This window comes from Schistocerca gregaria, chromosome 1, assembly GCF_023897955.1.
Source record: "Schistocerca gregaria isolate iqSchGreg1 chromosome 1, iqSchGreg1.2, whole genome shotgun sequence".
Lineage (NCBI taxonomy): Eukaryota > Metazoa > Arthropoda > Insecta > Orthoptera > Acrididae > Schistocerca > Schistocerca gregaria.
The window spans coordinates 31,065,014-31,086,962 of record NC_064920.1 but is presented as its reverse complement, the minus strand read 5'-3'; the positions used below and the strand labels follow the sequence as shown (position 1 = coordinate 31,086,962).

Below are 21,949 nucleotides of genomic sequence, written 5' to 3'. Positions count from 1 at the left end.
GTAGAGCATGATATTCTTAATCGCAGGGTCGAGGGTTCAAGCCCCACCCTGGGCGGAACGGAATTTTGTTCCGCTGCAGATGTAAATTACCGTTTTTCTGATTAACGTGATGTAATGGAAATAGCAACTTTTAACTTTGCCTACGTCTCTGTCAGTCGCAAGAAAACTGTATTTGAAGGTAAAGGTGATTTTGTAGACATGTGTGAAAGACATGTTCTGAAATGCAAGTGTTGTTGTTTGGAGAGCACATCGGTTACGTGTCAGATGTGTAGCCAAGCAGTAATGGATCGCCATAGCTGCAAATAGTAGTCGGTAATATGAAGTGTTGTCAGCTCAAGTCTGATGATCCAGACGACGGTAAGGACGAAGTACGCAAGAGTACCGCTCGGCCGCGCCTCTTTAGCTCAGTGGTAGAGCACTGGTCTAGTAAACCAGGGGTCGTGAGTTCACATCCTCAGAGGAGGCAGGCGAATTTTGGAAATCAGTTGCGCGTCGTGGCCGTATTGCAAACAGTGTCTGTGATGACGAACAATTAGCGACAAGCGTTTTATTAAGAATTACGCTCAGATGTGATTAAGGCGAATGGCGCAGATAAAGCATTTGCCAAAGCGGTACAGCAGAAGGTGGGACGAGGCAGTCTGAATTACATTTTATAGATGAATTTCTCACATATCACAGAGCCTCTCGCGGTCGTCGTCGTCGTCGTCGTCGTCGTCGCCGCCGCCGCTTCTGCAGAAGTAGCAAATGGCCATGGTAGCAAATGCGGCGAGGGACGCCCTGCCTTCGATTCCGAATGCACAAAGTGTGTGGTCTTGTTTCCCAGTCTATATTTGTTCGGTCTCGTAAGAGGTTGAATGTAACGTTTGGTTGGGAAAGAGCAAGGGGCAGCGGCTGTTTGGAACGAAATCACTATTCCTCAGGGGTGTGAGCGTTACGAGATGAGTCGTATACAAGTTATACTTGGTCGCTAGTGACCGTGTGGCCGGATGGATAATGCGTCGGACTTCGGTTCTGAAGATTACAGGTTCGAATGCTGTCACGCTCAGTTTTTTTCCAGTTCTGAAAAAGAAACATACCGTTTTAATGTAGCAATTGAGCAGTACGAAACCGTCTGAATGTTTCTGTTGACCATTTTCTGCTTGGAGATGCTCTTGAGCTTGAAACACACACAACAAGACCGGTGTTAACTAGCGAAATGGTCGGCAGAGTGCCGTCACTGCGAGTTTTGACTGGCACTTGCACATCTAAAACAACGTCGGAAAGTAACTCGTTCGGCTTTTGAGTCACATCAAGTATGTGTGTTAATTTTGACGCCACCAGCTCTGCAGGTTGTCATGCAATTCCTTTACCTCTCCGAAATGATTATGAAATAAAAGTGAAGTACGTGACGAGTGTGACGTTAGGAAAACATTAGGCAGCATGGAGAGATTCTGTATGGGACCACCCAACCGAAACGAGTACTGTGTGACGTGCTAACCCGCAGGTATTCACCAAGGCAGCCGGCTAGCTCAGTCGGTAGAGCGTGATATTCTTAATCCCAGGGTCGTGGGTTCGAGCCCCACACCGGGGCGGAAGGGAATTTTGTTCCGCTGCAGATGTAAATTACCGTTTTTCTGATTAACGTGATGTAATGGAAATAGCAACTTTTAACTTTGCCTACGTCTCTGTCAGTCGCAAGAAAACTGTATTTGAAGGTAAAGGTGATTTTGTAGACATGTGTGAAAGACATGTTCTGAAATGCAAGTGTTGTTGTTTGGAGAGCACATCGGTTACGTGTCAGATGTGTAGCCAAGCAGTAATGGATCGCCATAGCTGCAAATAGTAGTCGGTAATATGAAGTGTTGTCAGCTCAAGTCTGATGATCCAGCGACCGTAAGGACGAAGTACGCAAGAGTACCGCTAGGCCGCGCCTCTTTAGCTCAGTGGTAGAGCACTGGTCTAGTAAACCAGGGGTCGTGAGTTCCCGTCCTCAGAGGAGGAAGACGAATTTTCGAAATCAGTTGCGCGTCGTGGCCGTATAGCAAAAAGTATCTGTGATGACGAACAATTAGCGACAAGCGTTTTATTAAGAATTACGCTCAGATGTGATTAAGGCGAATGGCGCAGATAAAGCATTTGCCAAAGCGGTACAGCATAAGGTGGGACGAGGCAGTCTGAATTACATTTTATAGATGAATTTCTCACATATCTCAGAGCCTCTCGCGGTCGTCGTCGTCGTCGTCGTCGTCGTCGTCGCCGCCGCCGCTTCTGCAGAAGTAGCAAATGGCCATGGTAGCAAATGCGGTGAGGGACGCCCTGCCTTCGATTCCGAATGCACAAAGTGTGTGGTCTTGTTTCCCAGTCTATATTTGTTCGGTCTCGTAAGAGGTTGAATGTAACGTTTGGGTGGGAAAGAGCAAGGGGCAGCGGCTGTGTGGAACGAAACCACTATTCCTCAGGGGTGTGAGCGTTACGAGATGAGTCGTATACAAGTTATACTTCGTCGCTAGTGACCGTGTGGCCGAATGGATAAGGCGTCGGACTTCGGATCTGAAGATTACAGGTTCGAATGCTTTCACGCTCAGTTTTTTTCCAGTTCTGAAAAAGAAACATACCGTTTTAATGTAGCAATTGAGCAGTACGAAACCGTCTGAATGTTTCTGTTGACCATTTTCTGCTTGGAGATGCTCTTGAGCTTGAAACACACACAACAAGACCGGTGTTAACTAGCGAAATGGTCGGCAGAGTGCCGTCACCGCGAGTTTTGACTGGCACTTGCACATCTAAAACAGCGTCGGAAAGTAACTCGTTCGGCTTTTGAGTCACATCAAGTATGTGTGTTAATTTTGTCGCCACCAGCTCTGCAGGTTGTCATGCAATTCCTTTACCTCTCCGAAATGATTATGAAATAAAAGTGAAGTACGTGACGAGTGTGACGTTAGGAAAACATTAGGCAGCATGGAGAGATTCTGTATGGAACCACCCAACCCAAAGGAGTACTGTGTGACGTGCTAGACCGGGATGTATTCACCGAGGGAGCCGGCTAGCTCAGTCGGTAGAGCATGATATTCTTAATCGTAGGGTCGAGGGTTCAAGCCCCACCCTGGGCGGAACGGAATTTTGTTCCGCTGCAGATGTAAATTACCGTTTTTCTGATTAACGTGATGTAATGGAAATAGCAACTTTTAACTTTGCCTACGTCTCTGTCAGTCGCAAGAAAACTGTATTTGAAGGTAAAGGTGATTTTGTAGACATGTGTGAAAGACATGTTCTGAAATGCAAGTGTTGTTGTTTGGAGAGCACATCGGTTACGTGTCAGATGTGTAGCCAAGCAGTAATGGATCGCCATAGCTGCAAATAGTAGTCGGTAATATGAAGTGTTGTCAGCTCAAGTCTGATGATCCAGACGACGGTAAGGACGAAGTACGCAAGAGTACCGCTCGGCCGCGCCTCTTTAGCTCAGTGGTAGAGCACTGGTCTAGTAAACCAGGGGTCGTGAGTTCACATCCTCAGAGGAGGCAGGCGAATTTTGGAAATCAGTTGCGCGTCGTGGCCGTATTGCAAACAGTGTCTGTGATGACGAACAATTAGCGACAAGCGTTTTATTAAGAATTACGCTCAGATGTGATTAAGGCGAATGGCGCAGATAAAGCATTTGCCAAAGCGGTACAGCAGAAGGTGGGACGAGGCAGTCTGAATTACATTTTATAGATGAATTTCTCACATATCACAGAGCCTCTCGCGGTCGTCGTCGTCGTCGTCGTCGTCGTCGCCGCCGCCGCTTCTGCAGAAGTAGCAAATGGCCATGGTAGCAAATGCGGCGAGGGACGCCCTGCCTTCGATTCCGAATGCACAAAGTGTGTGGTCTTGTTTCCCAGTCTATATTTGTTCGGTCTCGTAAGAGGTTGAATGTAACGTTTGGTTGGGAAAGAGCAAGGGGCAGCGGCTGTTTGGAACGAAATCACTATTCCTCAGGGGTGTGAGCGTTACGAGATGAGTCGTATACAAGTTATACTTGGTCGCTAGTGACCGTGTGGCCGGATGGATAATGCGTCGGACTTCGGTTCTGAAGATTACAGGTTCGAATGCTGTCACGCTCAGTTTTTTTCCAGTTCTGAAAAAGAAACATACCGTTTTAATGTAGCAATTGAGCAGTACGAAACCGTCTGAATGTTTCTGTTGACCATTTTCTGCTTGGAGATGCTCTTGAGCTTGAAACACACACAACAAGACCGGTGTTAACTAGCGAAATGGTCGGCAGAGTGCCGTCACTGCGAGTTTTGACTGGCACTTGCACATCTAAAACAACGTCGGAAAGTAACTCGTTCGGCTTTTGAGTCACATCAAGTATGTGTGTTAATTTTGACGCCACCAGCTCTGCAGGTTGTCATGCAATTCCTTTACCTCTCCGAAATGATTATGAAATAAAAGTGAAGTACGTGACGAGTGTGACGTTAGGAAAACATTAGGCAGCATGGAGAGATTCTGTATGGGACCACCCAACCGAAACGAGTACTGTGTGACGTGCTAACCCGCAGGTATTCACCAAGGCAGCCGGCTAGCTCAGTCGGTAGAGCGTGATATTCTTAATCCCAGGGTCGTGGGTTCGAGCCCCACACCGGGGCGGAAGGGAATTTTGTTCCGCTGCAGATGTAAATTACCGTTTTTCTGATTAACGTGATGTAATGGAAATAGCAACTTTTAACTTTGCCTACGTCTCTGTCAGTCGCAAGAAAACTGTATTTGAAGGTAAAGGTGATTTTGTAGACATGTGTGAAAGACATGTTCTGAAATGCAAGTGTTGTTGTTTGGAGAGCACATCGGTTACGTGTCAGATGTGTAGCCAAGCAGTAATGGATCGCCATAGCTGCAAATAGTAGTCGGTAATATGAAGTGTTGTCAGCTCAAGTCTGATGATCCAGCGACCGTAAGGACGAAGTACGCAAGAGTACCGCTAGGCCGCGCCTCTTTAGCTCAGTGGTAGAGCACTGGTCTAGTAAACCAGGGGTCGTGAGTTCCCGTCCTCAGAGGAGGAAGACGAATTTTCGAAATCAGTTGCGCGTCGTGGCCGTATAGCAAAAAGTATCTGTGATGACGAACAATTAGCGACAAGCGTTTTATTAAGAATTACGCTCAGATGTGATTAAGGCGAATGGCGCAGATAAAGCATTTGCCAAAGCGGTACAGCATAAGGTGGGACGAGGCAGTCTGAATTACATTTTATAGATGAATTTCTCACATATCTCAGAGCCTCTCGCGGTCGTCGTCGTCGTCGTCGTCGTCGTCGTCGTAGTCGCCGCCGCCGCATCTGCAGAAGTAGCAAATGGCCATGGTAGCAAATGCGGCGACGGTCGCCCTGCCTTCGATTCCGAATGCACGAAGTGTGTGGTCTGGTTTCCCAGTCTATACTTGGTCGGTCTCGTAAGAGGTTGAATGTAACGTTTGGGTGGGAAAGAGCAAGGGGCAGCGGCTGTGTGGAACGAAAACACTATTCCTCAGGGGTGTGAGCGTTACGAGATGAGTCGTATACAAGTTATACTTCGTCGCTAGTGACCGTGTGGCCGAATGGATAAGGCGTCGGACTTCGGATCTGAAGATTACAGGTTCGAATGCTTTCACGCTCAGTTTTTTTCCAGTTCTGAAAAAGAAACATACCGTTTTAATGTAGCAATTGAGCAGTACGAAACCGTCTGAATGTTTCTGTTGACCATTTTCTGCTTGGAGATGCTCTTGAGCTTGAAACACACACAACAAGACCGGTGTTAACTAGCGAAATGGTCGGCAGAGTGCCGTCACCGCGAGTTTTGACTGGCACTTGCACATCTAAAACAGCGTCGGAAAGTAACTCGTTCGGCTTTTGAGTCACATCAAGTATGTGTGTTAATTTTGTCGCCACCAGCTCTGCAGGTTGTCATGCAATTCCTTTACCTCTCCGAAATGATTATGAAATAAAAGTGAAGTACGTGACGAGTGTGACGTTAGGAAAACATTAGGCAGCATGGAGAGATTCTGTATGGAACCACCCAACCCAAAGGAGTACTGTGTGACGTGCTAGACCGGGATGTATTCACCGAGGGAGCCGGCTAGCTCAGTCGGTAGAGCATGATATTCTTAATCGTAGGGTCGAGGGTTCAAGCCCCACCCTGGGCGGAACGGAATTTTGTTCCGCTGCAGATGTAAATTACCGTTTTTCTGATTAACGTGATGTAATGGAAATAGCAACTTTTAACTTTGCCTACGTCTCTGTCAGTCGCAAGAAAACTGTATTTGAAGGTAAAGGTGATTTTGTAGACATGTGTGAAAGACATGTTCTGAAATGCAAGTGTTGTTGTTTGGAGAGCACATCGGTTACGTGTCAGATGTGTAGCCAAGCAGTAATGGATCGCCATAGCTGCAAATAGTAGTCGGTAATATGAAGTGTTGTCAGCTCAAGTCTGATGATCCAGACGACGGTAAGGACGAAGTACGCAAGACTACCGCTCGGCCGCGCCTCTTTAGCTCAGTGGTAGAGCACTGGTCTAGTAAACCAGGGGTCGTGAGTTCACATCCTCAGAGGAGGCAGGCGAATTTTGGAAATCAGTTGCGCGTCGTGGCCGTATTGCAAACAGTGTCTGTGATGACGAACAATTAGCGACAAGCGTTTTATTAAGAATTACGCTCAGATGTGATTAAGGCGAATGGCGCAGATAAAGCATTTGCCAAAGCGGTACAGCAGAAGGTGGGACGAGGCAGTCTGAATTACATTTTATAGATGAATTTCTCACATATCACAGAGCCTCTCGCGGTCGTCGTCGTCGTCGTCGTCGTCGTCGCCGCCGCCGCTTCTGCAGAAGTAGCAAATGGCCATGGTAGCAAATGCGGCGAGGGACGCCCTGCCTTCGATTCCGAATGCACAAAGTGTGTGGTCTTGTTTCCCAGTCTATATTTGTTCGGTCTCGTAAGAGGTTGAATGTAACGTTTGGTTGGGAAAGAGCAAGGGGCAGCGGCTGTTTGGAACGAAATCACTATTCCTCAGGGGTGTGAGCGTTACGAGATGAGTCGTATACAAGTTATACTTGGTCGCTAGTGACCGTGTGGCCGGATGGATAATGCGTCGGACTTCGGTTCTGAAGATTACAGGTTCGAATGCTGTCACGCTCAGTTTTTTTCCAGTTCTGAAAAAGAAACATACCGTTTTAATGTAGCAATTGAGCAGTACGAAACCGTCTGAATGTTTCTGTTGACCATTTTCTGCTTGGAGATGCTCTTGAGCTTGAAACACACACAACAAGACCGGTGTTAACTAGCGAAATGGTCGGCAGAGTGCCGTCACTGCGAGTTTTGACTGGCACTTGCACATCTAAAACAACGTCGGAAAGTAACTCGTTCGGCTTTTGAGTCACATCAAGTATGTGTGTTAATTTTGACGCCACCAGCTCTGCAGGTTGTCATGCAATTCCTTTACCTCTCCGAAATGATTATGAAATAAAAGTGAAGTACGTGACGAGTGTGACGTTAGGAAAACATTAGGCAGCATGGAGAGATTCTGTATGGGACCACCCAACCGAAACGAGTACTGTGTGACGTGCTAACCCGCAGGTATTCACCAAGGCAGCCGGCTAGCTCAGTCGGTAGAGCGTGATATTCTTAATCCCAGGGTCGTGGGTTCGAGCCCCACACCGGGGCGGAAGGGAATTTTGTTCCGCTGCAGATGTAAATTACCGTTTTTCTGATTAACGTGATGTAATGGAAATAGCAACTTTTAACTTTGCCTACGTCTCTGTCAGTCGCAAGAAAACTGTATTTGAAGGTAAAGGTGATTTTGTAGACATGTGTGAAAGACATGTTCTGAAATGCAAGTGTTGTTGTTTGGAGAGCACATCGGTTACGTGTCAGATGTGTAGCCAAGCAGTAATGGATCGCCATAGCTGCAAATAGTAGTCGGTAATATGAAGTGTTGTCAGCTCAAGTCTGATGATCCAGCGACCGTAAGGACGAAGTACGCAAGAGTACCGCTAGGCCGCGCCTCTTTAGCTCAGTGGTAGAGCACTGGTCTAGTAAACCAGGGGTCGTGAGTTCCCGTCCTCAGAGGAGGAAGACGAATTTTCGAAATCAGTTGCGCGTCGTGGCCGTATAGCAAAAAGTATCTGTGATGACGAACAATTAGCGACAAGCGTTTTATTAAGAATTACGCTCAGATGTGATTAAGGCGAATGGCGCAGATAAAGCATTTGCCAAAGCGGTACAGCATAAGGTGGGACGAGGCAGTCTGAATTACATTTTATAGATGAATTTCTCACATATCTCAGAGCCTCTCGCGGTCGTCGTCGTCGTCGTCGTCGTCGTAGTCGCCGCCGCCGCATCTGCAGAAGTAGCAAATGGCCATGGTAGCAAATGCGGCGACGGTCGCCCTGCCTTCGATTCCGAATGCACGAAGTGTGTGGTCTGGTTTCCCAGTCTATACTTGGTCGGTCTCGTAAGAGGTTGAATGTAACGTTTGGGTGGGAAAGAGCAAGGGGCAGCGGCTGTGTGGAACGAAAACACTATTCCTCAGGGGTGTGAGCGTTACGAGATGAGTCGTATACAAGTTATACTTCGTCGCTAGTGACCGTGTGGCCTAATGGATAAGGCGTCAGACTTCGGATCTGAAGATTACAGGTTCGAATGCTGTCACGCTCAGTTTTTTTTCAGTTCTGAAAAAGAAACATACCGTTTTAATGTAGCAATTGAGCAGTACGAAACCGTCTGAATGTTTCTGTTGACCATTTTCTGCTTGGAGATGCTCTTGAGCTTGAAACACACACAACAAGACCGGTGTTAACTAGCGAAATGGTCGGCAGAGTGCCGTCACCGCGAGTTTTGACTGGCACTTGCACATCTAAAACAACGTCGGAAAGTAACTCGTTCGGCTTTTGAGTCACATCAAGTATGTGTGTTAATTTTGACGCCACTAGCTCTGCAGGTTGTCATGCAATTCCTTTACCTCACCGAAATGATTATGAAATAAAAGTGAAGTACGTGACGAGTGTGACGTTAGGAAAACATTAGGCAGCATGGAGAGATTCTGTATGGGACCACCCAACCCAAACGAGTACTGTGTGACGTGCTAACCCGCAGGTATTCACCAAGGCAGCCGGCTAGCTCAGTCGGTAGAGTGTGATATTCTTAATCCCATGGTCGTGGGTTCGAGCCCCACACCGGGGGGGAAGGGAATTTTGTTCCGCTGCAGATGTAAATTACCGTTTTTCTGATTAACGTTATGTAATGGAAATAGCAACTTTTAACTTTGCCTACGTTCTGTCAGTCGCAAGAAATCTGTATTTGAAGGTAAAGGTGATTTTGTAGACATGTGTGAAAGACATGTTCTGAAATGCAAGTGTTGTTGTTTGGAGAGCACATCGGTTACGTGTCAGATGTGTAGCCAAGCAGTAATGGATCGCCATAGCTGCAAATAGTAGTCGGTAATATGAAGTGTTGTCAGCTCAAGTCTGATGATCCAGCGACCGTAAGGACGAAGTACACAAGAGTACCGCTATGCCGCGCCTCTTTAGCTCAGTGGTAGAGCACTGGTCTAGTAAACCAGGGGTCGTGAGTTCCCATCGTCAGAGGAGGAAGACGAATTTTGGAAATCAGTTGCGCGTCGTGGCCGTATAGCAAACAGTATCTGTGATGACGAACAATTAGCGACAAGCGTTTTATTAAGAATTACGCTCAGATGTGATTAAGGCGAATGGCGCAGATAAAGCATTTGCCAAAGCGGTACAGCAGAAGGTAGGACGAGGCAGTCTGAATTACATTTTATACATGAATTTCTCTTATAAATCAGAGCCTCTCGCGGTCGTCGTCGTCGTCGTCGTCGTCGTCGTCGTCGCCGCCGCCGCTTCTGCAGAAGTAGCAAATGGCCATGGTAGCAAATGCGACGAGGGACGCCCTGCCTTCGATTCCGAATGCACAAAGTGTGTGGTCTTGTTTCCCAGTCTATATTTGGTCGGTCTCGTAAGAGGTTGAATGTAACGTTTGGGTGGGAAAGAGCAAGGGGCAGCGGCTGTGTGGAACGAAACCACTATTCCTCAGGGGTGTGAGCGTTATGAGATGAGTCGTATAGAAGTTATACTTCGTCGCTAGTGACCGTGTGGCCGAATGGATAAGGCGTCGGACTTCGGATCTGAAGATTACAGGTTCGAATGCTGTCACGCTCAGTTTTTTTCCAGTTCTGACAAAGAAACATACCGTTTTAATGTAGCAATTGAGCAGTACGAAACCGTCTGAATGTTTCTGTTGACCATTTTCTGCTTGGAGATGCTCTTGAGCTTGAAACACACACAACAAGACTGGTGTTAACTAGCGAAATGGTCGGCAGAGTGCCGTCACCGCGAGTTTTGACTGGCACTTGCACATCTAAAACAACGTCGGAAAGTAACTCGTTCGGCTTTTAAGTCACATCAAGTATGTGTGTTAATTTTGACGCCACCAGCTCTGCAGGTTGTCATGCAATTCCTTTACCTCTCAGAAATGATTATGAAATAAAAGTGAAGTACGTGACGAGTGTGACGTTAGGAAAACATTAGGCAGCATGGAGAGATTCTGTATGGGACCACCCAACCCAAACGAGTACTGTGTGACGTGCTAGACCGGCATGTATTCACCGAGGGAGCCGGCTAGCTCAGTCGGTAGAGCATGATATTCTTAATCGCAGGGTCGAGGGTTCAAGCCCCACCCTGGGCGGAACGGAATTTTGTTCCGCTGCAGATGTAAATTACCGTTTTTCTGATTAACGTGATGTAATGGAAATAGCAACTTTTAACTTTGCCTACGTCTCTGTCAGTCGCAAGAAAACTGTATTTGAAGGTAAAGGTGATTTTGTAGACATGTGTGAAAGACATGTTCTGAAATGCAAGTGTTGTTGTTTGGAGAGCACATCGGTTACGTGTCAGATGTGTAGCCAAGCAGTAATGGATCGCCATAGCTGCAAATAGTAGTCGGTAATATGAAGTGTTGTCAGCTCAAGTCTGATGATCCAGACGACGGTAAGGACGAAGTACGCAAGAGTACCGCTCAGCCGCGCCTCTTTAGCTCAGTGGTAGAGCACTGGTCTAGTAAACCAGGGGTCGTGAGTTCACATCCTCAGAGGAGGCAGGCGAATTTTGGAAATCAGTTGCGCGTCGTGGCCGTATTGCAAACAGTGGCTGTGATGACGAACAATTAGCGACAAGCGTTTTATTAAGAATTACGCTCAGATGTGATTAAGGCGAATGGCGCAGATAAAGCATTTGCCAAAGCGGTACAGCAGAAGGTGGGACGAGGCAGTCTGAATTACATTTTATAGATGAATTTCTCACATATCACAGAGCCTCTCGCGGTCGTCGTCGTCGTCGTCGTCGTCGTCGCCGCCGCCGCTTCTGCAGAAGTAGCAAATGGCCATGGTAGCAAATGCGGCGAGGGACGCCCTGCCTTCGATTCCGAATGCACAAAGTGTGTGGTCTTGTTTCCCAGTCTATATTTGTTCGGTCTCGTAAGAGGTTGAATGTAACGTTTGGTTGGGAAAGAGCAAGGGGCAGCGGCTGTTTGGAACGAAATCACTATTCCTCAGGGGTGTGAGCGTTACGAGATGAGTCGTATACAAGTTATACTTGGTCGCTAGTGACCGTGTGGCCGGATGGATAATGCGTCGGACTTCGGTTCTGAAGATTACAGGTTCGAATGCTGTCACGCTCAGTTTTTTTCCAGTTCTGAAAAAGAAACATACCGTTTTAATGTAGCAATTGAGCAGTACGAAACCGTCTGAATGTTTCTGTTGACCATTTTCTGCTTGGAGATGCTCTTGAGCTTGAAACACACACAACAAGACCGGTGTTAACTAGCGAAATGGTCGGCAGAGTGCCGTCACTGCGAGTTTTGACTGGCACTTGCACATCTAAAACAACGTCGGAAAGTAACTCGTTCGGCTTTTGAGTCACATCAAGTATGTGTGTTAATTTTGACGCCACCAGCTCTGCAGGTTGTCATGCAATTCCTTTACCTCTCCGAAATGATTATGAAATAAAAGTGAAGTACGTGACGAGTGTGACGTTAGGAAAACATTAGGCAGCATGGAGAGATTCTGTATGGGACCACCCAACCCAAACGAGTACTGTGTGACGTGCTAACCCGCAGGTATTCACCAAGGCAGCCGGCTAGCTCAGTCGGTAGAGCGTGATATTCTTAATCCCAGGGTCGTGGGTTCGAGCCCCACACCGGGGCGGAAGGGAATTTTGTTCCGCTGCAGATGTAAATTACCGTTTTTCTGATTAACGTGATGTAATGGAAATAGCAACTTTTAACTTTGCCTACGTCTCTGTCAGTCGCAAGAAAACTGTATTTGAAGGTAAAGGTGATTTTGTAGACATGTGTGAAAGACATGTTCTGAAATGCAAGTGTTGTTGTTTGGAGAGCACATCGGTTACGTGTCAGATGTGTAGCCAAGCAGTAATGGATCGCCATAGCTGCAAATAGTAGTCGGTAATATGAAGTGTTGTCAGCTCAAGTCTGATGATCCAGCGACCGTAAGGACGAAGTACGCAAGAGTACCGCTAGGCCGCGCCTCTTTAGCTCAGTGGTAGAGCACTGGTCTAGTAAACCAGGGGTCGTGAGTTCCCGTCCTCAGAGGAGGAAGACGAATTTTCGAAATCAGTTGCGCGTCGTGGCCGTATAGCAAAAAGTATCTGTGATGACGAACAATTAGCGACAAGCGTTTTATTAAGAATTACGCTCAGATGTGATTAAGGCGAATGGCGCAGATAAAGCATTTGCCAAAGCGGTACAGCATAAGGTGGGACGAGGCAGTCTGAATTACATTTTATAGATGAATTTCTCACATATCTCAGAGCCTCTCGCGGTCGTCGTCGTCGTCGTCGTCGTCGTCGTCGCCGCCGCCGCTTCTGCAGAAGTAGCAAATGGCCATGGTAGCAAATGCGGTGAGGGACGCCCTGCCTTCGATTCCGAATGCACAAAGTGTGTGGTCTTGTTTCCCAGTCTATATTTGTTCGGTCTCGTAAGAGGTTGAATGTAACGTTTGGGTGGGAAAGAGCAAGGGGCAGCGGCTGTGTGGAACGAAACCACTATTCCTCAGGGGTGTGAGCGTTACGAGATGAGTCGTATACAAGTTATACTTCGTCGCTAGTGACCGTGTGGCCGAATGGATAAGGCGTCGGACTTCGGATCTGAAGATTACAGGTTCGAATGCTTTCACGCTCAGTTTTTTTCCAGTTCTGAAAAAGAAACATACCGTTTTAATGTAGCAATTGAGCAGTACGAAACCGTCTGAATGTTTCTGTTGACCATTTTCTGCTTGGAGATGCTCTTGAGCTTGAAACACACACAACAAGACCGGTGTTAACTAGCGAAATGGTCGGCAGAGTGCCGTCACCGCGAGTTTTGACTGGCACTTGCACATCTAAAACAGCGTCGGAAAGTAACTCGTTCGGCTTTTGAGTCACATCAAGTATGTGTGTTAATTTTGTCGCCACCAGCTCTGCAGGTTGTCATGCAATTCCTTTACCTCTCCGAAATGATTATGAAATAAAAGTGAAGTACGTGACGAGTGTGACGTTAGGAAAACATTAGGCAGCATGGAGAGATTCTGTATGGAACCACCCAACCCAAAGGAGTACTGTGTGACGTGCTAGACCGGCATGTATTCACCGAGGGAGCCGGCTAGCTCAGTCGGTAGAGCATGATATTCTTAATCGTAGGGTCGAGGGTTCAAGCCCCACCCTGGGCGGAACGGAATTTTGTTCCGCTGCAGATGTAAATTACCGTTTTTCTGATTAACGTGATGTAATGGAAATAGCAACTTTTAACTTTGCCTACGTCTCTGTCAGTCGCAAGAAAACTGTATTTGAAGGTAAAGGTGATTTTGTAGACATGTGTGAAAGACATGTTCTGAAATGCAAGTGTTGTTGTTTGGAGAGCACATCGGTTACGTGTCAGATGTGTAGCCAAGCAGTAATGGATCGCCATAGCTGCAAATAGTAGTCGGTAATATGAAGTGTTGTCAGCTCAAGTCTGATGATCCAGACGACGGTAAGGACGAAGTACGCAAGAGTACCGCTCGGCCGCGCCTCTTTAGCTCAGTGGTAGAGCACTGGTCTAGTAAACCAGGGGTCGTGAGTTCACATCCTCAGAGGAGGCAGGCGAATTTTGGAAATCAGTTGCGCGTCGTGGCCGTATTGCAAACAGTGTCTGTGATGACGAACAATTAGCGACAAGCGTTTTATTAAGAATTACGCTCAGATGTGATTAAGGCGAATGGCGCAGATAAAGCATTTGCCAAAGCGGTACAGCAGAAGGTGGGACGAGGCAGTCTGAATTACATTTTATAGATGAATTTCTCACATATCACAGAGCCTCTCGCGGTCGTCGTCGTCGTCGTCGCCGCCGCCGCTTCTGCAGAAGTAGCAAATGGCCATGGTAGCAAATGCGGCGAGGGACGCCCTGCCTTCGATTCCGAATGCACAAAGTGTGTGGTCTTGTTTCCCAGTCTATATTTGTTCGGTCTCGTAAGAGGTTGAATGTAACGTTTGGTTGGGAAAGAGCAAGGGGCAGCGGCTGTTTGGAACGAAATCACTATTCCTCAGGGGTGTGAGCGTTACGAGATGAGTCGTATACAAGTTATACTTGGTCGCTAGTGACCGTGTGGCCGGATGGATAATGCGTCGGACTTCGGTTCTGAAGATTACAGGTTCGAATGCTGTCACGCTCAGTTTTTTTCCAGTTCTGAAAAAGAAACATACCGTTTTAATGTAGCAATTGAGCAGTACGAAACCGTCTGAATGTTTCTGTTGACCATTTTCTGCTTGGAGATGCTCTTGAGCTTGAAACACACACAACAAGACCGGTGTTAACTAGCGAAATGGTCGGCAGAGTGCCGTCACTGCGAGTTTTGACTGGCACTTGCACATCTAAAACAACGTCGGAAAGTAACTCGTTCGGCTTTTGAGTCACATCAAGTATGTGTGTTAATTTTGACGCCACCAGCTCTGCAGGTTGTCATGCAATTCCTTTACCTCTCCGAAATGATTATGAAATAAAAGTGAAGTACGTGACGAGTGTGACGTTAGGAAAACATTAGGCAGCATGGAGAGATTCTGTATGGGACCACCCAACCCAAACGAGTACTGTGTGACGTGCTAACCCGCAGGTATTCACCAAGGCAGCCGGCTAGCTCAGTCGGTAGAGCGTGATATTCTTAATCCCAGGGTCGTGGGTTCGAGCCCCACACCGGGGCGGAAGGGAATTTTGTTCCGCTGCAGATGTAAATTACCGTTTTTCTGATTAACGTGATGTAATGGAAATAGCAACTTTTAACTTTGCCTACGTCTCTGTCAGTCGCAAGAAAACTGTATTTGAAGGTAAAGGTGATTTTGTAGACATGTGTGAAAGACATGTTCTGAAATGCAAGTGTTGTTGTTTGGAGAGCACATCGGTTACGTGTCAGATGTGTAGCCAAGCAGTAATGGATCGCCATAGCTGCAAATAGTAGTCGGTAATATGAAGTGTTGTCAGCTCAAGTCTGATGATCCAGCGACCGTAAGGACGAAGTACGCAAGAGTACCGCTAGGCCGCGCCTCTTTAGCTCAGTGGTAGAGCACTGGTCTAGTAAACCAGGGGTCGTGAGTTCCCGTCCTCAGAGGAGGAAGACGAATTTTCGAAATCAGTTGCGCGTCGTGGCCGTATAGCAAAAAGTATCTGTGATGACGAACAATTAGCGACAAGCGTTTTATTAAGAATTACGCTCAGATGTGATTAAGGCGAATGGCGCAGATAAAGCATTTGCCAAAGCGGTACAGCATAAGGTGGGACGAGGCAGTCTGAATTACATTTTATAGATGAATTTCTCACATATCTCAGAGCCTCTCGCGGTCGTCGTCGTCGTCGTCGTCGTCGTAGTCGCCGCCGCCGCATCTGCAGAAGTAGCAAATGGCCATGGTAGCAAATGCGGCGACGGTCGCCCTGCCTTCGATTCCGAATGCACGAAGTGTGTGGTCTGGTTTCCCAGTCTATACTTGGTCGGTCTCGTAAGAGGTTGAATGTAACGTTTGGGTTGGAAAGAGCAAGGGGCAGCGGCTGTGTGGAACGAAAACACTATTCCTCAGGGGTGTGAGCGTTACGAGATGAGTCGTATACAAGTTATACTTCGTCGCTAGTGACCGTGTGGCCTAATGGATAAGGCGTCAGACTTCGGATCTGAAGATTACAGGTTCGAATGCTGTCACGCTCAGTTTTTTTTCAGTTCTGAAAAAGAAACATACCGTTTTAATGTAGCAATTGAGCAGTACGAAACCGTCTGAATGTTTCTGTTGACCATTTTCTGCTTGGAGATGCTCTTGAGCTTGAAACACACACAACAAGACCGGTGTTAACTAGCGAAATGGTCGGCAGAGTGCCGTCACCGCGAGTTTTGACTGGCACTTGCACATCTAAAACAACGTCGGAAAGTAACTCGTTCGGCTTTTGAGTCACATCAAGTATGTGTGTTAATTTTGACGCCACTAGCTCTGCAGGTTGTCATGCAATTCCTTTACCTCACCGAAATGATTATGAAATAAAAGTGAAGTACGTGACGAGTGTGACGTTAGGAAAACATTAGGCAGCATGGAGAGATTCTGTATGGGACCACCCAACCCAAACGAGTACTGTGTGACGTGCTAACCCGCAGGTATTCACCAAGGCAGCCGGCTAGCTCAGTCGGTAGAGTGTGATATTCTTAATCCCATGGTCGTGGGTTCGAGCCCCACACCGGGGGGGAAGGGAATTTTGTTCCGCTGCAGATGTAAATTACCGTTTTTCTGATTAACGTTATGTAATGGAAATAGCAACTTTTAACTTTGCCTACGTTCTGTCAGTCGCAAGAAATCTGTATTTGAAGGTAAAGGTGATTTTGTAGACATGTGTGAAAGACATGTTCTGAAATGCAAGTGTTGTTGTTTGGAGAGCACATCGGTTACGTGTCAGATGTGTAGCCAAGCAGTAATGGATCGCCATAGCTGCAAATAGTAGTCGGTAATATGAAGTGTTGTCAGCTCAAGTCTGATGATCCAGCGACCGTAAGGACGAAGTACACAAGAGTACCGCTATGCCGCGCCTCTTTAGCTCAGTGGTAGAGCACTGGTCTAGTAAACCAGGGGTCGTGAGTTAACATCGTCAGAGGAGGAAGACGAATTTTGGAAATCAGTTGCGCGTCGTGGCCGTATAGCAAACAGTATCTGTGATGACGAACAATTAGCGACAAGCGTTTTATTAAGAATTACGCTCAGATGTGATTAAGGCGAATGGCGCAGATAAAGCATTTGCCAAAGCGGTACAGCAGAAGGTAGGACGAGGCAGTCTGAATTACATTTTATACATGAATTTCTCACATAAATCAGAGCCTCTCGCGGTCGTCGTCGTCGTCGTCGTCGTCGTCGTCGTCGCCGCCGCCGCTTCTGCAGAAGTAGCAAATGGCCATGGTAGCAAATGCGACGAGGGACGCCCTGCCTTCGATTCCGAATGCACAAAGTGTGTGGTCTTGTTTCCCAGTCTATATTTGGTCGGTCTCGTAAGAGGTTGAATGTAACGTTTGGGTGGGGAAGAGCAAGGGGCAGCGGCTGTGTGGAACGAAAACACTATTCCTCAGGGGTGTGAGCGTTACGAGATGAGTCGTATACAAGTTATTCTTGGTCGCTAGTGACCGTGTGGCCGAATGGATAAGGAGTCAGACTTCGGATCTGAAGATGACAGGTTCGAATGCTGTCACGCTCGGTTTCTTTCCAGTTCTGAAAAAGAAACATACCGTTTTAATGTAGCAATTGAGCAGTACGAAACCGTCTGAATGTTTCTGTTGACCATTTTCTGCTTGGAGATGCTCTTGAGCTTGAAACACACACAACAAGACCGGTGTTAACTAGCGAAATGGTCGGCAGAGTGCCGTCACCGCGAGTTTTGACTGGCACTTGCACATCTAAAACAACGTGGGAAAGTAACTCGTTCGGCTTTTGAGTCACATCAAGTATGTGTGTTAATTTTGACGCCACTAGCTCTGCAGGTTGTCATGCAATTCCTTTACCTCTCAGAAATGATTATTAAATAAAAGTGAAGTACGTGACGAGTGTGACGTTGGGAAAACATTAGGCAGCATGGAGAGATTCTGTATGGGATCACCCAACCCAAACGAGTACTGTGTGACGTGCTGACCCGCAGGTTTTCACCGAGGCAGCCGGCTAGCTCAGTCGGTAGAGCATGATATTCTTAATCCCAGGGTAGAGGGTTCGAGCCCCACGCTGGGCGGAACTGAATTTTGTTCCGCTGCAGATGTAAATTACCGTTTTTCTGATTAACGTGATGTAATGGAAATAGCAACTTTTAACTTTGCCTACGTCTCTGTCAGTCGCAAGAAAACTGTATTTGAAGGTAAAGGTGATTTTGTAGACATGTGTGAAAGACATGTTCTCAAATGAAAGTGTTGTTTGGAGAGCACATCGGTTACGTGTCAGATGTGTAGCCAAGCAGTAATGGATCGCCATAGCTGCAAATAGTAGTCGGTAATATGAAGTGTTGTCAGCTCAAGTCTGATGATCCAGACGACCGTAAGGACGAAGTACGCAAGAGTACCACTAGGCCGCGCCTCTTTAGCTCAGTGGTAGAACACTGGTCTAGTAAACCAGGGGTCGTGAGTTCCCATCCTCAGAGGAGGAAGACGAATTTTGGAAATCAGTTGCGCGTCGTGGCCGTATAGCAAACAGTATCTGTGATGACGAACAATTAGCGTCAAGCGTTTTATTAAGAATTACGCTCAGATGTGATTAAGGCGAATGGCGCAGATAAAGCATTTGCCAAAGCGGTACAGCATAAGGTGGGACGAGGCAGTCTGAATTACATTTTATAGATGAATTTCTCACATATCTCAGAGCCTTTCGCGGTCGTCGTCGTCGTCGTCGTGGTCGTCGTCGTCGTCGTCGTCGTCGTCGTCGCCGCCGCCGCTTCTGCAGAAGTAGCAAATGGCCATGGTAGCAAATGCGGCGAGGGACGCCCTGCCTTCGATTTCGAATGCACAAAGTGTGTGGTCTTGTTACCCAGTCTATATTTGGTCGGTCTCGTAAGAGGTTGAATGTAACGTTTGGGTGGGAACGAGCAAGGGGCAGCGGCTGTATGGAACGAAAACACTATTTCTCAGGGGTGTGAGCGTTACGAGATGAGTCGTATACAAGTTATACTTGGTCGCTAGTGACCGTGTGGCCGAATGGATAAGGCGTCAGACTTCGGATCTGAAAGTGACAGGTTCGAATGCTGTCGAGCTCGGTTTTTTTCCAGTTCTGAAAAAGAAACATAAAGTTTTAATGTAGCAATTGAGCAGTACGAAACCGTCTAAATGTTTCTGTTGACCATTTTCTGCTTGGAGATGCTCTTGAGCTTGATACACACACAACAAGACCGGTGTTAACTAGCGAAATGGTCGGCAGAGTGCCGTCACCGCGAGTTTTGACTGGCACTTGCACATCTAAAACAACGTCGGAAAGTAACTCGTTCGGCTTTTGAGTCACATCAAGTATGTGTGTTAATTTTGACGCCACTAGCTCTGCAGGTTGTCATGCAATTCCTTTACCTCTCAGAAATGATTATTAAATAAAAGTGAAGTACGTGACGAGTGTGACGTTGGGAAAACATTAGGCAGCATGTAGAGATTCTGTATGGGACCACCCAACCCAAACGAGTACTGTGTGATGTGCTAACCCGCAGGTTTTCACCGAGGCAGCCGGCTAGCTCAGTCGGTAGAGCATGATATTCTTAATCCCAGGGTCGAGGGTTCGAGCCCCACGCTGGGCGGAACTGAATTTTGTTCCGCTGCAGATGTAAATTACCGTTTTTCTGATTAACGTGATGTAATGGAAATAGCAACTTTTAACTTTGCCTACGTTCTGTCAGTCGCAAGAAAACTGTATTTGAAGGTAAAGGTGATTTTGTAGACATGTGTGAAAGACATGTTCTGAAATGCAAGTGTTGTTTGGAGAGCACATCGGTTACGTGTCAGATATGTAGCCAAGCAGTAATGGATCGCCATAGCTGCAAATAGTAGTCGGTAATATGAAGTGTTGTCAGCTCAAGTCTGATGACCCAGACGACCGTAAGGACGAAGTACGCAAGAGTACCTCTAGGCCGCGCCTCTTTAGCTCAGTGGTAGAGCACTGGTCTAGTAAACAATTAGCGTCAAGCGTTTTATTAAGAATTACGCTCAGATGTGATTAAGGCGAATGTCGCAGATAAAGCATTTGCCAAAGCGGTACAGCATAAGGTGGGACGAGGCAGTCTGAATTACATTTTATAGATGAATTTCTCACATATCTCAGAGCCTCTCGCGGTCGTCGTCGTCGTCGTCGTCGTCGTCGTCGTCGTCGCAGCCACCGCTTCTGCAGAAGTAGCAAATGGCCATGGTAGCAAATGCAGCGAGGGACGCCCTGCCTTCGATTTCGAATGCACAAAGTGTGTGGTCTTGTTACCCAGTCTATATTTGGTCGGTCTCGTAAGAGGTTGAATGTAACGTTTGGGTGGGAAAGAGCAAGGGGCAGCGGCTGTGTGGAACGAAAACACTATTCCTCAGGGGTGTGAGCGTTACGAGATGAGTCGTATACAAGTTATACTTGGTCACTAGTGACCGTGTAGCCGAATGGATAAGGCGTCAGACTTCGGATCTGAAAATGACAGGTTCGAATGCTGTCACGCTCGGTTTTTTTCCAGTTCTGAAAAAGAAACATACCGCTTTAATGTAGCAATTGAGCAGTGCGAAACCGTCTGAATGTTTCTGTTGACCATTTTCTGCTTGGAGATGCTCTTGAGCTTGAAACACACACAACAAGACCGGTGTTAACTAGCGAAATGGTCGGCAGAGTGCCGTCACCGCGAGTTATGAGTGGCACTTGCACATCTAAAACAACGTCGGAAAGTAACTCGTTCGGCTTTTGAGTTAATTTTGACGCCACTAGCTCTGCAGGTTGTCATGCAATTCCTTTACCTCTCAGAAATGATTATTAAATAAAAGTGAAGTACGTGACGAGTGTGACGTTGGGAAAACATTAGGCAGCATGGAGAGATTCTGTATGGGACCACCCAACCCAAACGAGTACTGTGTGACGTGCTGACCCGCAGGTTTTCACCGAGGCAGCCGGCTAGCTCAGTCGGTAGTCGAGGCGCGGCCGTCGTGCAGGTCGGACGTGCCTGGAGCGTTGTTTACATGCTCAGCTGCGGCCTGCGGTGCGGCACGTGGTGAGTCGAGGGCCGTTGCGGCGCGCAAACATCTTGTTTGTAACGAATAGAACCTAACATGGATCACCCAGAGCGGAAAGATACTTTGAAGTTTATGTTTGATGGAAGTTTTTCTCGACCGAAATATTACGAAGTCGAACGATTTCTCGATGAAGACGTAAAATTGCCTCCCACCGATATCATTGGTATCCATTTGTCTATTGTCAGTAGCACAGTTTATATCAAATTGCGTGACCCAGAATTGTGCGACAAAATCATCGATTCATGTGGCGGTACCTATAAATTTCGACACAGTGACGGGAATGTTGGTGAGGTGACTGTTGTCCACGCTGGTCTTGGTATTCGTACCGTCAGGATTTTCGAGTTGCCTTTTGAAATCTCGGCCGAACAAATTAATGCTTCTATTAAGTCCTACGGCAAAATTATCAGTAACATTGCCGAAAAGTGGGCCTCGTTCCATAAGTACCCTGTTTTGAACGGTGTGCGGCAAATTAAGATCGAATTGCAACGGCATATTCCGTCCTACCTAACGATTTGTGGATATAGGGCGATAATCATATATGAGGGACAGCCTCGTACATGTTCAGGCTGTAATTCCACGGGACACGTCCGGGCACAGTGCATCCAACGACGTGTAACGCAGCTGCCTGCGGGTGAACTGGGCCCTCCCCCGCAACCGACAATATTACCGACTACTTATGTAGCGGCGGTCCGTGCA

The 21,949-nt window shown here is 47.1% G+C and overlaps 7 non-coding genes across 7 annotated transcripts; all 7 read left to right on the top strand.

Annotated features, from left to right (window-relative positions):
• Window positions 1-393: 393 nt before the first annotated feature.
• Trnat-agu (transfer RNA threonine (anticodon AGU)) lies at window positions 394-466 on the top strand. Its single transcript has one exon. It is a non-coding gene; the product is annotated as a tRNA-Thr (tRNA).
• A 2,961-nt stretch (window positions 467-3,427) lies between these two features.
• Trnat-agu (transfer RNA threonine (anticodon AGU)) lies at window positions 3,428-3,500 on the top strand. The gene has a single exon. It is a non-coding gene; the product is annotated as a tRNA-Thr (tRNA).
• A 2,967-nt stretch (window positions 3,501-6,467) lies between these two features.
• Trnat-agu (transfer RNA threonine (anticodon AGU)) lies at window positions 6,468-6,540 on the top strand. The gene has a single exon. It is a non-coding gene; the product is annotated as a tRNA-Thr (tRNA).
• Window positions 6,541-8,564: 2,024 nt separating this feature from the next.
• Window positions 8,565-8,637, top strand: Trnar-ucg (transfer RNA arginine (anticodon UCG)). Its single transcript has one exon. It is a non-coding gene; the product is annotated as a tRNA-Arg (tRNA).
• Window positions 8,638-11,021: 2,384 nt separating this feature from the next.
• Window positions 11,022-11,094, top strand: Trnat-agu (transfer RNA threonine (anticodon AGU)). Its single transcript has one exon. It is a non-coding gene; the product is annotated as a tRNA-Thr (tRNA).
• Window positions 11,095-14,055: 2,961 nt separating this feature from the next.
• Trnat-agu (transfer RNA threonine (anticodon AGU)) lies at window positions 14,056-14,128 on the top strand. Its single transcript has one exon. It is a non-coding gene; the product is annotated as a tRNA-Thr (tRNA).
• A 2,015-nt stretch (window positions 14,129-16,143) lies between these two features.
• On the top strand, window positions 16,144-16,216 carry Trnar-ucg (transfer RNA arginine (anticodon UCG)). Its single transcript has one exon. It is a non-coding gene; the product is annotated as a tRNA-Arg (tRNA).
• Window positions 16,217-21,949: the final 5,733 nt, after the last annotated feature.